Consider the following 17,230-nt stretch of genomic DNA (forward strand, 5'->3'; position numbering starts at 1 on the left):
CCCTGATGACATTCATCAACACAGGCCAGCCTAATGAATCTTGCTGAGCTTCACCGTTTTGAATATGCTTGTTTCGTTCAAGAGAATTCTGTTGTGTCGCAATAAAACATGAGTCAGAAATAACAATTTGGTGAGGTTGTACTCAAAATGGAGAGTGAGAGCGGACTGACCCTGATTTAACCTGGGATTGTTTTTTTTGTTTGTTTGTTTGAAGGTTTGTTTGTTTTTTTACAATTTTGTCTTGTTCCAAAACAGTAAGAGTTCATTTAAAAGCTGGACATTAACATACTCTAAAACTGGACCACTGTTTTAACATATCAGTCAACAATAGATGATTATTTCTCCATGGGATTGTGACAGACTGGTAAAATTAAATTTTGGTCTGTAAATGAAGGTCTAATGATATGATATTATTATTATTATTATTATTATTATTATTATTATTATTATGTTCAAATTGAAATGTAGCTCAGTTTTGTTTTTGTTATTAAAATGTGACCAAGTTTGAGATTTATTTTCTGACGTATTGACTACATCATTTTGTACACTGGTATGAACCTGATTATTTTTATTAGGATTTAAAAATAGGACAAATGTACAGACCCATTTGATACATTAGATAACTGAATTGTTTATTTACAACAGCAAGTCAATCAAATGAGTGAAACACCTTATATGTTATCCATTCCCACACAAACTGATGTTTTTTTCAACCATTTATTTCTGTTGATGACGATTATTCCACTTAAATCTAATGAAAACATGATATTTAAGACTAGAATATTACATTAGACCAATAACAGAATAAAAACCTCTTTAAAACTGACATGTAAAGAAAAATTAAAAGGATGTTTAATACCTGATTAAAGGTTATTTTCAAAACGTACTTTTAATCTGACAAACCAGCCTCTTTATAATGTATATGCAAATTTTTTTTAATATGGCTGCAAATGATCTCAATTTAACCTGCAGCTGTTGCTCTGCACATCTTAATCTTATAACTTTTCTTTTGATAGAGCTGGAATGCCAGCTGCGGGGCTGTTTTGAACACATGTCCAAAAAAACAAAAAAAAAAAAAACTTGGCTTGTATTAAGCTTAGCGACTGAAGCAGAAACATGTGTGAACTGCTCTGAGAATATATTACAGATTTCTTTCCTTGTTTTGGTTTTTGTCAGTCGTAAACGCTCCATAACATGAAGCCAATTTCAATATCAAACAAAGACAATCGAGAGAAATGCAAAAAGCTCTTCTCAGACAATGACTCCATGTATTAAGGGAACAAAGACTGAGAATCTGATGGCGTGGTTTGGATTGCTTTGTCGATGATCCACATGTGCTTGGTCTTGTTAAGGAAGAAATCAAGACATGTTAAGTTTTAAAACTAGCTTATTTTAAATTTATTTTCTCAACAGTCTGTTTTGTTTTGTTTTTTTCTTGAATATTTTTTGTAGAGTAGATCACCTGATCGACTTGAGTGAGATGTTTTCTTCTCTTACACGGCTCACATTTCACACGTGCTGTGCCTAAAGGATTTCACCTGTATTGGTTCTGTTCCCCTGCATCATGTTTATATTTTGCATCTGAATGTGGACTAAGATCAGCTTATTCTTTTGTGTAGCGCTCGTAAGCACATATTCCCGCATATAAACTCAGACACTTGTGCACACCGCTCAAACAAAAGGAGAACCTTAGTGGGGGCTCTCGGCACATTTGTCACTCTGGCAGGAAAGCCTCCCATCCTGCGGGTTGGTGGCCTGGTTTTTTGCACAGGAGCTGCACGTCTCCCTGCCTTTGCTGCCTAGTAACTGTCAGATCTAGACTGCGATTTATGCAAATTGTCAGCCAAGGGCTTGCGGGTCAGCCGCGATACGTGGTAAGACAATCATTGGAATAGTGTTCAAAGACAAGTCAAGAGTAGCAGTCATGCCGCATATCCAACATGATCTGACTGCCAGCTGAAAGACAATAACACTGGGGTTAGAAATTAGGATGTTATGAAACCTACTTGTTATATAAAGATTAATATATAAATACATGAGTTCCACACTGCCAGATAGGACACGCACATTTCTTTATTTTTTATTTTTCTAAGTAACAGGTCCAACAGGAAAACCCAGTTGAAGTTGCAGTAGGCAACTTTTATAAAAATTTCTGCAGAAGTACGCAGCTCCCAATCAGAAATAATCAATCAGAGCTAGGAGGAGTGTCTTATCACTCTCAATCATGCTTGTGCACCGACACGCTCAAGATTGCCGTCTTGCTGCAGTTGTGCTAATGTTGGAGAAACAACCTAACATCCAAGGATCTGATTCCAAGCTATACAAATTCAGCACAAAGTAAAAAACCATCCGTCTGTTGATGTATATTCAATTTGAAATATAAGACCAAAAAATATAATTCACACTCCATTTTTTTTTCTCCTACGTTCATTTCTCCTTTGGTCTTTTGTCGTTTCAAAAATCTAATTAAGGTAGAATCCCAGCTGTGGATCCTTTTCAAAGTAAATGTTTGTCCATATTTAAACTCATCCTGTGAGTCCAGGTGATGCAGGTGGCATTGGGCGCGAGTCCATGACATTGCCATCCTTTGATACAAACAGTTGGCCTTTCTATTCCTGTAACAGCTGGGCTCTTGTGGCGCCTGGCACGCTTTAATTAGAGTGAATACATTAGGTCTGTGTGAGATCTTGCTACCTGGTGGGGGGGTTGGAGCTGGACAGGGACAGCAGAGGAGCAGGGCCGCACCAGCGGCACACCCGGGTCTGGCTGTAATGACCCTGCCAGGCTGACACAACACTCCCACCTGGGGGAGCGCTGCAGCTTTCCAATGACAGATGGAGGGCTGCAAAGACAGAGGAGCTCTGCTGGATCACTGCAGTTTCACAGAGCGACCATTAGAGCTGACAGTCTGCCAAGCGCGCCAACAAGTCTTTGTGTTGGCCCCACCTTTGCCTAGTAAGTAACACAACGGTGTGACTGGACACACCACCAACATGATTATACAGTTCTGTTCTGGCACTTTGCTTGATTTTATTCATTGAAACCATTTATTTTTTACATATATCTGAAAATATCAGGTATGTGACAATGAAGCCACAGTGGCTTTTGACTTGATTGGGCATTCTTCTCAATGGAAAGGAATCTAATGTAATCTAGTCATTTCCAAACCATCAGTGGAAGTTTTGGGACATCCATGAAAATAATTTAGGAATGAATTTTGAATAATTAAAAAAAAAAGATAGCATCGCCATTCCATCACTAAAGGAAAGGATTAAAACACAATTTTCAAATCAGTTGATCCAGTGAGAGGTTATTCACAAGCAAAGTGATGGCTGTGTGATGAGCGGGACTTCCACAGCGCTAACAGGAGCGGAGTTACCTCGCAGCAGAAACTGGAGGAAATAATTAGCCGCGTTCACACTTTTGCTTTCGCAGACAAACTTTCCCCGTGTGTCACGTCGTCGGCGTGTGTTTGCATAAGCTTAATTATAATTCATTTTCTCTGATGTACATTTTTATGATTTGCATATGAAATTTTAAAAATGAGCATTCTTTTTTTATTGTTACAATTTCTGTCTGTTCTTGCAGAGCAAGTAAGTGTCTCCATCTTGACAATTCACTGCTGCTCATTAAGATTATTGCTCTGAGTGCTGAGCAGTAAATGAATGGGGCTCAGATGAGCTCATTAACAACGTGATCACTTCCTCTTTGCTCTCATTTACATTTTATTTAATGAAAATGAACTGACTTAGACACTGAGGTAACTCCGACATTAAAAATAAACAGCAATGAGCAAAACATAGCCTTTCCATTCATCTGCTGCACTTATTTTACCCTTCTATTTATATCCTTTATTCTTATTCTGTATCTCCAACAAGGTGCTCCTTCAGCAGGTGGCCCAACTATCGCAGGACAACACAAGGACATGCAGGACTAAACAATGTAAAATTGAACCTAAAGTCAGTTTGCAATCACCATTTAATCTATTGTGTATGTTTGTTTTGGGGTTTTTTTTGCATGTTGAAAGCAAAAACCTATTGGTAGATTTTTTTTTCTACAACTGTGTCATTTTATTAGGTTTCATTGTTACCATATCGCTATCATTTTTCTTGAAAACCAATGGATTTTAGAGTGTGCCTCTGAAAGTATTGTGGTTTTCAAGTCAGCAAGGATCCTTGCAGTTGCGTTGATCCCCAACTTGTTTCAAAAAAGCAGTGGGGATGACTCTAGCCATTACCATAGAAGAAGAAGAAGAAGAAGAAGAAGAAGAAGAAGAAGAAGAAGAAGAAGCATGTCATAGAGAAATAAAGTAACACAAGAAGGGAAAGAGGGAACAGACGCTGGCCTTAATTTGCACAGTCCATGTGGCGTCCAGAAATGCTCACATCTAATTGGGGACATGCATGCAACAACCTCCCGAAGGTCGTACAAGCAATCATAGCGCTTTGAAATCGTCAACTGGCAAGGTCGTATTGGCAAACAGACAAGAGGAGCATTATAATGCAACGCTCCGTATTCTGCGACACTGACCCTTTTATCCCTGACAGCATCAATCTTCTCAGAGTCACTCATCACATTGTCTCCACAGTGAAGTAAAATCCTCCACCATCCCACTTGTGATGATAATAATAATAATAATAATAATTAATAATAAAAACAAGCCATTTCTACTCCCACTGTTTATAATGCAGGTTTTACTGCTGTCGTACCCTCCCTTCGTCACACCAGCTCTCGTTTTACATTCCCCCCTCCCCGAGGATGTGAAAAAAAAGAACAACAGATGATGAGACTTTTCACTCAAATCCAAAGCCAGGCAGTGGAGAGGTGCTTCTTTGAGCTGATAGCACAAGCAGATGTGAAGGAAAGGCTTTGCCAGAAAAGGGTTGATTTCTGAGTGTTTCTGCTGTTCGTTTTATTTACTCCTTACAAGCTGCGCTGCGTTGTCAGGAGCCGTTAGCTGGGGCGCATGATAGGAACATGTGGAGAAACATCGAGCACCTGAGCTCAACGGAGCTGCAAAAAAAAAAAACAACAACAAAAAAAACGTGGTTACCATGGACGTGGGGTATTATCACAGGATGCATTAAAGGGTTTGGAAAGTACAAGTACTAATTCAACATGGCTGGATAACATTAAATATACCTTCATTTTTCTAGAAAGCTTTTTTTAATTTATTTTCTTTGTAATTATAAAGGTGTGTCGCTGGTTTTGTTTGACTTTTGAGCTAGTCTCTTGCAGAATATATATATATATATATATATATATATATATATTCTAATGTCTTGACACATTAGAACTCTAATCTTCAATGCATTTTGTTAGGATCTGATCTGAAGGACCAACAAAAAATAGTGTGTAATTTGAAAGTAAAGGGAAAATGATGCATCATTTTCAACATTTTGTTCACATAAACACGAAAAGCATACCGCCAACCAAGTTCCAATCAACTGTGACTTGAAAAGTCTTCGTAAAAAGATTTGATTTAGTCTCATCTGACTAACACATCATCTCCGTCACATCTAACTTTCAGAAAGCCATGTCATGTTTTTCTTCCTCTTCACAGTCCGACACCACTTTTTTGAGCTTTGTCTCAAAAAAGCTCAAAAAAGTGCACAAATGCATTTCGTTAAAAATTAAAAATGAAATGCATTTGTAATGAAAGTTACAAATGCATGTAACTTTCATATGTGATTTGGTTTATGTCATCATTTGAGACAAGCACTCTGTTGATAAAACCATTCCCTTGTTTCATAATTTCCAAATCACAATTTCCAACTTGCTCAAACTAAATTTTGTGTCAAAGATACAGGTAAAGAACTTTTTCCCTAGTCCAAAGTCATTTATTTGTCTTTGTGAAGAGATCGAGTCCAATCTGAAATGCAGGTATATATCCTTCCCCATCTTAGAGTAATTTATAGATAATATGTAATCCATTGCAATAAAAACAATTAGACAAGACTTGAAACCTCTTTTGGTATTCAAACATTCATATGGTTAATTTATTTATTAATCAATCTTACATCATTGAAAACAATGTCTGCTCTTTTCTTTTTGTGTTGGTTGAACAGCCACATATCCATCCAGCTATATAACAAAAGGTGTTTTTGATGAATTCTCACTAGCAGGAGACAAAACCTTGCAAGGAATTTTATATTTAAGGACATTAAGTATAATTTCTCCTGCTACTGGACTAACAAGAGAAATGCATTTCCAATCTAAAATGTTCTACAAATTCCCCTCAGGTGCAGATTTGAAATTATATTAAATTAACTTAATTCAGCAATATGAAATTGATATTTAAAGTAGAGTAATGGAAGATATAGCTCTGCATTTGTTTCTCTTTTTTTCAGTCCAAATGTAACTTTTGAAAATTTTCTTTTAAGTTAAGTTATTATTTTGTAAAACAGTTGGTGGTAAATCCAAACGGGCGCAGGTCCACAAAGGACAGAAGGAAGATTATGGACAGAAATTCACAGTCAAATCAGATGATAAAGCTTCTCTGCAGCATATGGTTTGGTTGTTCTCTGAGGAAACACTTTCAAAGTTTTTTTGGTGCTGCTGCCTTTTAAATTCAGCTTAAAATGTTAAAAAAGGACATAAATCATAAGTGGAGCCAGATCACACTGTGTATTCTGACGCTGTGCACAAAGGGACACGTATTAAAAGTAGTGTTGTCAAATCTAGGGCCTTTTTTTGTTGACATGGGCCATTTACACATTCTGGAAAGTTCCTAGCGAGTTTGGTTAGAGGATGTTAATGTGGGGTCTGAAGACGAAGAAGACAATTATGCAATACAATTTTGGTACTATTGAACGTTCCTGAATATAAGCCGCACCCACTAACTTTGAAAAACAAAAATTACAATTACAGTTCCCACTTGTCCCTTAGTTGCTGGTGACAACTTTGTGACATGACATACATACACAGAAAGGATATTTTTTTTACTTTTAATTAAATTTGTACCAACAACAGAAATGCGTACTTCCAACACGTGAAGTACAGTAGCCTATCGAGAAAAGTCAACACGTCTTCCTCCTGCACACTGCAACCACCAGAGGCGTCAGACTTGAACAGCCTCACACACACTTCCTCTGTCTCTCTTTTGTTGTAGCTCTTAATGTCACTTAATCTTGCTCTTGAGCTTGTGCTGTCCTCTTCATCACCCAGCAGTCCAGTCTTTCAAAACCTTTTAGGTAAAAAGCTGCATATCAGCCGCATCGAAATGTTCAAAGTGGCGGCTTACGGTCCGAAAATATACATCATCTTCAGCAACAGTTTCTAAGTAAAAGCATAACATATAAGTGATTGAATTTGATCAATTTTGTCTTGGACCATAAGAGGCATAGGTACTACTTCTCATTTATCATTCATTGGATTACATTATTTTATTGACGGATCCGTATCTTGTGTGAAAACGTAACAGTCTTGTTTCAGTGTTGTTCTTCTCGCTGTTGTGCCATTTTAACCCAGTTCAGATCAGTACATGGAGTCAGGGCTCACATCTATCTTCAAGCCTGCTGCAGCTGAGGCTGAAGGACAACAAGCTGTTTAATATATATTCTTCTGGGATTTCTCCAGCCTGCCAGGCTTTCCGCCTTCTTGCTTGTCCTCTTGATTTCCCGCCCTTGAGACGTCCTTGGTTGAAAACAGTCCGCTCCAGGGTGGGTGTAATTCTGGAGATACATGGTAAACTCTTGACCCGTCTGCGTCGAGGCCTCTCTGTTAGATGCTATTACGTGGGCCTCTAATTGCGGCTGACATTCATTTGCCCACTAAGGCTATCACCTTCTCCATTACAGCACTGACTTCAGTCTCCATTTCTGAACTTGTGCCACAGAAGGATGTGCATTTGCGCGCTTGTCTGTTCAACAGAATCTGGGGTGAGGTAACTGTTCGCACTGGAAAAATAATAAATAATCCTGCAGGAAAAGTGCTGGGGCTCTGTCTCTTGCGTGCCATAAAAAAAAGAGCATGTTCTTTGAAGGAAGACTCCGAGAAACACCAGGATGTGGACATAGTTCAGAGGCATAACAGCTGGATTATTCATTGTTACCCGAGCCATCAATCTCCGCAGCTCCTCCAAAGTGGAGGAAATAATGATGCTATTTCTGAAGGCAAGTTGGTCGGACTGAGTTTTATTTAGGGGTACTTGATTGAATGGGGCTAAATGCAAATGCACATCTTGCTGTTCAGAGAACATTCTAATAAAAAAAACAAAGTTTGTGGGTATTATTTGGCAAAAATGTGAAGAAGTTAAAGGTTTGTGTTCTTTTTTGGTGCAGTATTGTCTTTGTAGCCCTCTATCATGATCCATGTACAGTTTGATTCTTTTAATTCATGAGGTGAACCCCATAAATGCATCATTTGATCTCTTGACCTCCTGGTAAATGGCTGCAGTCCATTTATAAAAGTGGCAAAAATCAATGTTTTTGTACTAACAGTGGATGAAATAATTAACCCGTTTATCTCCACAGAGACTTTCTGCTCCTCTAAGCTGATTTTCCCCTTGTCCCCCCCAAACCCCACTTCTGCTTTGTTCGGTGATGCGGTCTGTTTATTCCTGTGATTCCTGTTTCACCTTCGCAAGCTAAATCTGGCAATGTCTGAGAAAATATCACAGAAATACCAAAGACCCAAACACATAGTGTGCAGCACAACAGGCACAAAAGATATAATAAAATAACAGCAAAGGAGAATGAAAACAATATCACTTAAAAGTGATACCAGTTAAAAGTATCTTGACTCATTGCTTCTCGAACATTTGGTGGTGTGTCTGTGTTTCCTACGAGAAACAACAACTTCACATCTGACTCAGCCAGGGTTATGAATCCTTTTGCGATTAGCTATATCAATGCAGGTGCCACGTTTGGCCAGGAAAACAACCAAAACTGCAAACGGCATATAATGGTGAACAGCTGTCTCCTTTCCTAAAATCTTTATTTTGTTTGTGTTCTGGTTCTGTTGGTGTGCAAGGCCTGGTCTTTCTCTGTTTTGTGTCTTGTTTGGAAGCTTATTAAGTGCAACAGATGGACACGATCATCCTGTTCCAACTGCTGCTGCCAGGCCTAATACGACTGCTTCTTAAAATTTCAGCTGACCAGAAACAGTTTTTGTGGCTTAACTAGAAACATTTGATCAGTGATGTGAGATCTCTACGTAATTAAATCGAGCTTTTGTGTGTCTCTGTGCGTTTGTTTATTTAAGCACTGCAAAACTTACTTAGTTTAACTTCAAATAAACATTTTCCTTAAGAAGGAAACTTCCTTAAAGTTAAGCAAAGAACCCCAGGTTAAGAAAGTTATTTTTTTTAATTATACTTAAAACTGTTCAATTGTCTGACAAAGCTCTGTCTTAAGAGTCAGTTTGATGCAATGCTCGAAGAACACGGCCTTATATATCCGCGGTTTCCTGAGAGAGCCATTTAACGAGCAGCAGGTCAATACGCATTCACAGAGAAAGCATTTCCCTGAATGCTTCAGCACTCTGTAGAGCCTCGGTGCTGCTTTCCAACATATTCTGTTCACGGCATTAATTTTTCCCCACAAAAAAAAAAAAATAGAGCCACTATCCGCTCTGTGAGAGGACACTCATATACTGACACACACAGAAGGGGCCCCGCACAGACACACATTTTCACAGCTTCAGTGGCAGAAAATCCATAGCCCTTTCTGGGAGGAGGAATTCCATTAGATAATAGATATGGAATCCATCTCGATTCCCCCACCTTATCTTCTCCCAGGGTGAGGGATCAATACTGGGGCTTCAGCTCAACTGCCAACAATAACAGGAAATTGATGAGACGGGGTATAAGCAGCATTGGAGGTCCAGTAAATGACACTTTCTTGGCCATAATTGTAATGTAAATTAGAGAGGGAGTTAATTGGTGAAAGGCTTCTTGTAGTAATGAGGAGGAATGAGAGCCAAAGCTGGGAGTTCATGAGCAAACGATCAGATAAGGTTAGCTGAGGATGAAAAAGAAGAAGAAGAAGAAGAAAAAAATCAGAGTTCTTGTTGTGAAACACACAAAAACACAAGAGAACAGATTGACACAGTTCGACTCCTGCGAAGATATCCAGTTATCCGAGCAAAACGGGCGTGTTTGCCTTAATGGCATCTAATTTTCCACAGAGCTCGTGGTGGTTTCCTGCCGGAGCTGCCAGGTGCTGTGTTTACGGAGACCACTGCCTGGCAACGTAGTCCAAACAGCCAGAGGAAGACGGAGCCGTGGCGAGGTGAGCTTGGGGTCAGGTGCGGTGGTGTTACAGAAAACTGTCGTCGCCGACGGCTCCTTCGCCACAAAACCATGAGACATTTTGCTTTTATTTATATTTTATTCATTTTTGGGTTGTTTTTTGTTGTTGTTTGTTTTGTTTCTTTTGTACAGCAGGTCCTGAATGTGGCAACGTGTGGGTGAGGTGGCGCTTTACAGCGCACTGGCGATCCAGAGTCCAGAGTCCATTCTCAGCCGAGATGTTTGCACAGTGTTATGTGCTGCGTCATGTTGCAGAGGGACGTCAACAACAGACCGTGGAGAGCAGGAATGACCACAGAAAGACACATAACATCTTCGTCAGTGATAACGGGAGCAACCTGGTGCTTTTTTTAAATTCTTATTTATTTATTTATTTTGACACTGATACAGCTTTACAATATGTATCATGTGCAACCTCCAGTCCAGGGAGTGTTATTGAAATTTGATGTGAAAGAACATCACCAAGGTTGTGCGTAACAATGAACTAAGAGGAAAATGTGTGACATGGATATGTTTTCAAACACTTGTAGGTAGGGTAACTCTGAAGGACCTGCAGAGACCCACAGCTCAGGTGGGGGAATCTGTTGCCATGACAACCATTAATTGGGCACTCTACAAGTTCTTCATGGAATATTGATGAGAAGAACGTCACTGCTGACAGAAATGTCTGGTTTTAAAGTTTGCCAAAGGCTGAAGCTCCTCAATTTTGGCCCACGATCATGACTAACATAATCATCTTCATGAAAAAAAAAACAAAAAAAAAAACAATGGCAACAGCATCAATCTATTTAGATTATTTTTCTGAACAGGAACAGCTGATTGGATGAAGGCTGGATCTTACTATTGGGAATAAAACACATTCAAAGCTGCAAAACAATGAATATATAGCCAGAGCTACCATGAGATGGTTTACAATAAAGCAGGTTTCTGTGTTAGAAAGGCCTAGTCACAGTCCAGACTCACACCTAATTTGTTTCTAAGTATCCCGAAAGACTCACTCACCCCTGTAGCTGTAATAAAAGTCTTCTAAGGAGCTTCATGCAAATCTATGCTACTCTCTGACTTCTTTTTGTACAACCTTTTGTACCACCGAATGTTTTCCTTTCCCTTTAAAATTATCCGCTACATAAAATCCCAATTTGTGGTTGCAAAATAAACAAAACAAAGCAAACAAAAAAAAAAAAAGTGTGAAAGGGTTCAAGAGACATTTCGCAAGGCTCTGGGCCCGACCATACCCCAATTACCCAAACTTTATTAAATGCGGGGATTTTACAACCTGCCATTTTATCATCAAAAGCACAGCAGCTGGCCTTGATGTGTGCAGCAGCTCAATCAGTCCCTCTCGGGCATGCTAAGCAGGAACAGTCATAGATGTGCTCATCTCAGTGACATCTGTGGACTCGAATCAACCTTCCCGCCCCTGTTCATTTCCCAGACTCAACCAGCAGGTGGTGCTGTCTTCTGTGGTATCCCTCTTGTTTTGGTTTACATGTTTTGACTTTTCTATGCGTCCATCAGCTCGAAACATCACTCTGGCCCAGCATTTAAAGCTCTGCGAGCTCCCGTGGCTCTGCAGAGGAAGCGTCTGGTGATTCCGATGAAACAGACCGAGCTCGCTTTAGATTATTAAGATATACAATGATTACAATTTGTGAGCCACACACTTTTCCCTCTGATCTCTCTGTGGTTTTCAGCCAGCGCATTATCAGCGGTAATAGAGTCGGATCTTCACGGACAAATCCCTTTAATGTCATCCGCAGAGCCCAGGGGAGACCACCCTCACTGGTAGCAGGGCGGTCGGAGCTAATTTCAACCCACACAATAGACTCATGTCTAAGGCTGGCTTGTAAGATCACATTATTTCTTTGTGTGTGTGTGTGTGTGTGTGTGTGTGTGTGAGAGAGAGAGAGTGAGTGATTGCAGATATTAAATCAGGAACTTCACTGTGTGAGAGGTGACACTCTCAGACTCCTGAATATTAACAATTGTAGAGTGAAGCGTCCCATAGACGAACAAGCCTCCTGAAAAAAATCAGCAATCCAACAGAAACCTTCGACAGCTCCCTCAGTTCTCTCACCAGATCAAGCCATGAGCTCAGACGTGTTTGCTGGAAAACATCAGGTCGAGTGCTTCCCTTTTGGTTGAGCTGAGAAGCTTTTTTTTTTTTTTTTTTTGATGCTGCAGCCATCCCAGGAATGATGTCATGTGTGTGGGAAGGTATTCCTCTCAGACACAACCTGTCTGCTCCTCTCCGGGGGCCACAGTAACTCGAGCTGCCTTGAAAGTCTGGGAGCGAGCACCGGTCACTTTGCAGACAAGGGCGTTATTTATTTTTTCTGGAGGAGACTCAATCCCTCCTCCTGCTGCTCCGAGGCACCGTCCTGAACTCTCTGGCACAAAGCACTTTCCTTTTCACCCCCTCCAGAGACACACAAGAGCCTGCGAGCCGAGTCGCACGGCCCCACTGGAGAGCCGGAGAAGTGGCAGGTTGTATAACATGATTAGTCATTGTTAATGTATATAATCACAGAGATTTGGGATACTAAAGCTCTTAAGAAGGCTACAGGCTGTGTGTCTGTTGTTAAGATGCTAAGCAGATATTGCGAGTGTTCCCATGCAGCGTTTAAACATCACGAATGCTTTCTTCTACTCCAGTCCACTTCAAAGTCATAATATCCATATGAAAGACGCCTATTAGAATCATACGCTGCGTGCTCTAAATTGTACATGCAGAATATGATTATGTGATCATTTGGGGCCCTGAATAACAGATATATGTACTAAAATAAGCATTAAACAGATATAAAGTGCCTTCCTAAAGTTTTGACGCCCATTGAACTTTTCAATATACAAGCACATTGGGTTAGCACAAAACAGTGCATAATTGTGAGGTCAACAGAGCATAGCTATTTAGTCGAATTGATTTAATACTGCGATCATAATCTTGTGTCTGTACTAGCTTTTACACATCTGGACACCAATGTTTTTGATCATCCTTCGCAAAAAAAAAGCTCAAGCGCTGTCAAATTTGATGAGGAGCCACATATTCTCATTTGCACAAATGTCCGGACTTTGACTGGGCCATCCTAAAGACATGGGAGTGGTTTGATCTAAACTGTTTTGGCTGTAGGTTTGAGGTTGGTCTTGAGCTGTGAGGTGAATCCCTGTCCAGCTCTCAGGTCTTTTGCAGCCTCTAACAGGTTTTCTTTCATAAGAGCCTACAGTTCCACACATTTTCCTATCATCTATTGTCAGAAAAGCATCCCCACAGCATGATGCTGCCACCACCACGTTTCACCGTAGTGAGGTTGCAGTCAGGGGGGTGTTCGGTGTTAGTTTAATCTTGCTCTCCTCTGACCAGAGCATGTTCTTCCTTACAATAGTTAGGGTGAACTTTTTTGTGTGATTTGTCTTTGCTTTTTTTTCCAAACAAAGTCTTTTTCCTTCATGAGTTTCACAAACGTCAGCTTTGTGAGGAAGATTTATTTTTTTGCCAACTTCTCCCTCATGAGCTATAAATCTCAGCAGCTCCTCTAGAACATTTTAGGAGCTTTCTGACTGCTTTTCTGATTAATGTCTGATGTGTTATTTTAGCTGGATGGACATGTCTTGGTACGTTTGCAGTTCAAACTCTGTTTTGTGATAATGGGTCAAACAGAGCTGCGAGCATTAATTTGTTTTTCAAGCTTGCTTTAGACTTCTCCACATCTTTATCCCTCGACTGTTTGGTGTGTTCCTCGGTCTGAGGGAGATGATTGTTCGCCAATGTTCTCCAACAAACCTCTGAGGGGTTCAAAGTGCAGCTGTATTTATACATGGATTAAATTCTGTATTACTATTACATTGAGGTGTCAGAAAAAAGAAAAAAAAAACGGAGGGATGGACGCAAATGCGTGCCACACCTTTCAGATTTTTATTTGTAAAAACCTTTCTTCTCCTCCTCTGTAACACATAGCTGGAGTTATATTGCTTTGTGTTGCTCTACGAAATGAAATAACGCTAAAATACAATGAAGTTTGTGTACATGAAAATGTAAAACAGAAAAAAAAAGTTCAAAGATATGAACAATTTCATTTATTATTTTTATTCCCTGCATGACTTTATAATATCTGAGATAAAGAGGCCTCATTCAAGACGAAATGACGGGGCGTCCTGTTTACTGTTAGCAATGTATTCAGCTCCTCATTCAGCTTTTGAGCCAACTTCGTGTTCAGTAGCTGCCGGACGTATCCAAAGCGTCTGTCTTTGGGGACGGTCTGTATGCGGGTGAGCAGTAATCCTGCTGAGGATCATGACTCAGCAAAGCAGCTGTAAATGCACATTACAACAGGACGAGACAAGCTTATCATCGCAGAGGTTATTGTTGACCTACTTTTTAAATATTTTTTACATGAAAGGCACAGCTTGCATGAAGACGTAACAGGAAAATGTCTACCAGACAGCAATGCAACAAATCCTCGCTCGAAAACATTGAAACGCTGCAGCGTTCTGAGTTAGAGTGCTGCAATCGACTGGCTTAAAAGGTTATGCGAATCAATACAAAGTTGTTTTGGGCACCAGCCCTATTATATTAATGTCATCCTGAGAAATAGGCGCTAGCTTAGGTGGCTTCTCTGGCAGCCTGTTTTCCATTTTAACTCTAGTTACAGGCTCTTTGATGCAACAGAGAGATCGGAGCTGAGAGCTGTTTTGGAGTAGGCCTTTGGCATTAATTGCCGTTTCAGGCAAAAGAAAAAGCCCTCGTTTCTGTCATTCCACTCTTGCATTGCTATTTGGTGTTAATGTAATACATGCAAGCGGGCAAATTGAGTGAATAATACTCTGAGTCCTCATGAGAGTCGCTCTGTGACTACTGAGGCAGCTAGTTGTGCAGCCAAGGATGACACAGAGGTTGAAGTGGTCACACATTTACTCAACTCTCTCTCTCTCTCTCTCTCTCTCTCTCTCTCATTCTCTCTCTCTCTCTCTCTTTCTGTCCCTCTGGCACATGTTCTTCCCAAGGTCATATACTGCATTGCATAATAATGTAACAAAAAAATGGGATCGCACCACACACATGCATGCAGAAAGTAAACTGTGCGACAATAAAGAAAAGAACAAGCAGACTAAAAATAACGTTGCGTTCATCGCCCTCCGGGCGTCGGACCACCACTCTCGACTTCGCATCTCATAAGTCGAGTGTCAAGCTTCGGATGCAGCTGAGAGTTTGCTTCCTGAACTGTGTGTGAACCCTTAAGACACACATGCCTTAGTGGACATGAACATCCATGAAGGAACTCTGTGCTTCTGTGTTTCAAATGGGCTTTTTCTTTATGACCACTGACGGGCCAGGAAACAACCTATGGCAGATTTGTAATAAAGCAAAAGAAAAAAAAAAAAGAAAAGCACCCACCTTATTCAACCTTCCTCTACCTTTTTCTCTGTCCCCCCCAACCCCCTCCTCCCTTCTTCTATCATTCCATTCTTCTCCTCCACCACCTCTCTCGCGTGGCCTCGGGGAGCTGTTAGCTGTCTGGATGCTGACACTCTATTGTGAGCGCTCATTGATTTCCCCTCTGCTCCCCGCAGCCAGTCAGGCCAGTCAGCATGGGGCCCCGTGCTGTCTTGCGACCACCCGGTCAACATTCACAGAAACACGGAAGAGAAACGGAGAAAAAGGATTGAGCACAGACACTAAGACAGCGGCAGCGTCTATAAAAGCTGCCCAAGCTTCCAGAGGCCGGCGAAGTCATATTATCTGCTTTCTCTCCTCCCCTGTTTCTGTCGCTCAGCTCCTCGTTCTTCTCACAGCCAGAAGAGATCAATGGTGTACTCAACCAGACTTCACTTGTCTTGTTTTAAAATAGTGCTCCTCTGTTTTTTTCGTCCGCAGGAGAGGATCCATTTACTGACCCCACAGCTCCTCGACATATCGAGAAAATTAACCCTTGTTTCACCTCCTCCAATAAAGCCGTTAAGCTGAAATTTTCAAAATGTTCTCATGTCAATTTTTTCGAATCAATTCCTCAAGATGTGCACCCTCTCTCTCCTCACTCTGTTGATTTTAAAAGTACACTAGGCCTACAAAACAAACAACAATGCTCCAAAGAGACAGAACAAATAACAACCCCCCCCACCCCCCAAAATCTTCTAAAAATACACACAAACAAAAATTAAACAGAAATGGAAAGCTACAAAACTCAAATTCAGTGTCATAAAACTCAACAAACAGAATGCAAAATTTCAAGTGAGAGGATACATTTGGCTTTACAAGAAGTAACAAAAGAACAATGGATTTCAGAAAACATGTTAACATTTCATGAAAACAAAGCAAACAACTAAAAAAAAATACAGCAATCCAATAAACTAAAAAAATAACAGTAAAAAAAAAAAAAAAAAACGTTTCCTGTGGTCTAATGTAATCATTGTATCTTTCGACATTGTGCTTTTGGTTTTTGACCTTCGATGTGTTTTGACCTCATAGAAATACTCTTGGACATTACATGACTTTTGCATAAATGTCCACTGGCTATAGTTTGGGTAGAGGAAAACTATTTTAAGACTTGGCTTTAGAGAACTGTAATCTATTTGCATTGTTATATATCGAATAAACAATCACGATGAAAAAGAAATATGCAACAGACGACTTTGGATTTGTGCTGTTGTACCCAACAACTTCCTTTGATGCTGTGGATCACAAACTCCTCATCTCTGCACTGGAGTAATTGCTAGTTTCAGTCCCACACTGTAAATCTTTTGTGTCAGCATCAGTGTGTTTTCTATCAGCTTCTACTTGCGTTCCATGAGGAATACATCAAGGCTTCAGTCTTGGTCCAGTTCTATTTTTTTTTTTTGTTTGTTTGTTTGTTGACAAAAGCCAAACATTTTCTTTAGTGTTTATGAAGATGACTGCCAGTTTATTTTTTGCAGAAGAACATTGATAACCGCTCTGAGTTGACTCTCCTTAAGTACCATTTTGTCATCTTGTGATAAATGAAG

Source organism: Poecilia formosa, unplaced genomic scaffold (genome assembly GCF_000485575.1).
Source record: "Poecilia formosa unplaced genomic scaffold, Poecilia_formosa-5.1.2 Scaffold12, whole genome shotgun sequence".
Lineage (NCBI taxonomy): Eukaryota > Metazoa > Chordata > Actinopteri > Cyprinodontiformes > Poeciliidae > Poecilia > Poecilia formosa.